General features: G+C 50.2%; 1 pseudogene; it reads right to left on the minus strand.

Annotated features, from left to right (window-relative positions):
- LOC136454189 (uncharacterized) lies at positions 1–603 on the minus strand (annotated as a pseudogene).
- Between the last annotated feature and the right edge of the window lie 1,368 nt (positions 604–1,971).

Genomic DNA, 1,971 nt, shown 5'->3' on the forward strand with positions numbered 1-1,971 from the left:
TCACCTCCAGCGATCGCCGGCAGCCGCTCCGTTGACCACGTCGGCGGCCAACTACTGGTCGCAGCTGGCCGACCTGGTGAGCGCCGCGGCCCGGGCCGCCGACGCGTCGAGGCTGCTCCTCCGCTCCTGGCACGACGCCGTCCTCCGGTCCAGGCTCCGGCGCGCGATGCGGCGCATGGAGCCCGCCAGGGACAGCGTCGGGTTGAGCCTCGTCGTGGCGTTGAAGTCCCTGCACTCGGCCTCGTGGGCGCCCAGCGCCGCTGCCACGCCGCCGCAGCCGCCGCCCGCCGGGTCCTGCTCCTGCCGCCGCACCCGCTCCTTCACCGCCTCCGCGCACAGCCCGCACAGCCAGTCGCCGCAGAAGGACGCGCGGACGCCGCGGATGTACGCCGCCGTGCAGTCCTCGCCCACGCCGCAGCACGCGCAGTGCACCGTCTCCACCTGCTGGTCGGAGCCGGCGGCCACCGCCTTGGCTGCGGCCGTGGCGGCGCTCGAGGCCACGACGTCCGGGCGCGGATTGCTGCTGCCGAAGCCGATGATGACGAGTTTCTCCAGCTTGCTTGCGATTTCTGAGCATGCCCGTCGCAGATCTTGGCTCTCCATCTGAATAGCGCGCGCTCCGTTATTAAGCACGTATACCGATTGCATATATTATTCATTCGTCTATCTATATACACATATGTAGCAGGGAATGATCATATATTCATACATCTTGTGAGCCCACTGTGCACATTATGTTTTTTTTACGAAAAATATCTCTTTTTGCTCACTCCCTCCTATGTCTATTATACCTGCATGCATGGCATCTTAGAATATATGATGGCAGGGTTTCTAGCTCACACATTAATGTTAAAAGTACCACGTTCATTTCATTGCAAATTGCAAGTCGTTTTAGCTTTTCTACATAACAATATATCTAGTAGATATAGCATATATTTAGGTGCGTAACAAAAATTATGTATCTAAAAGAATCAAAACGATCTACAATTTAGAACGGATAAATTATTTAATTACTGTGGTACGTTGATTCGTTGAGTGAAGATAGAATTTACCGTTGCAGGGAGCTCGCTCGCTCTTTTGGGCCTCGATGATATACTTGTATCTTCCTCTCTCGCTCGCTCCTAGATTGGAAGCAATATATGGTGAGAGCATGCGATCCTATATGGTATTTATAGGGCTAGATGGCATGTGCATGCCCACACAAGTAGTGCCCAAAGGAAGCACAACTTGGATGAGCTTTTCTTGCAACTTGTACATGATCGAGATCACCGGCAGCACTATTCCAACAAGCAGCTAGTTCAACCACAAAATATATATAAAGAAATTTATTAATTTGCAGAGAGACGATGATGGATAGGTGTATCCAGGGCAACATCTTGCATGTGAAAGAGAGAGATGTTGTTTGCATTGGTAGAGAGCACAGAGCCTAGAGGCATGTCATTGTGACTTTCCGAGTATATGGCAGTGCTCAACAACGACACACCTATGTGCGGTGGCGCCGCAAAGCAAAGAGATAGTATACGTCGGATCGTTAAAAGCGCAGCACTTGTAGACGGTGTTCATGCATCTATCATCCCATGCAAACTACTTCAACAGCCGTTTTCATCACTAGGCAGTAGCTAGTGTAATGAGCAATCATGGATCTTGCAAAAAGGAGTAAAAAAAAGAACATGGAAAGGGCAAAAGGCACCGTTTGTATTTTGCTAATGGATGATGCATGTGGCTGGGAATCGTCGGACACCTCTTATTTGTGCTCCCGGCCGTCTCTATGATCACATGACCTAGAGTGCTTTCGCTTTACTCTAGCGTTGTATTTGGTTTAGCTTCTGGAAATTACTTTTGCTGCTAAAAAGCAAAACACTAGCCAATAAATGAGTAGAACTTGAAGCTCGTTTGTGTAGTACAATTTTCGCAGCACCTTAGACCTTGCTTTTGGCTTTATGCTTTTTCAAATGGGTGAAAATAGAGATA

This window comes from Miscanthus floridulus, chromosome 5 (genome assembly GCF_019320115.1).
Source record: "Miscanthus floridulus cultivar M001 chromosome 5, ASM1932011v1, whole genome shotgun sequence".
Classification (NCBI taxonomy): Eukaryota; Viridiplantae; Streptophyta; class Magnoliopsida; order Poales; family Poaceae; genus Miscanthus; species Miscanthus floridulus.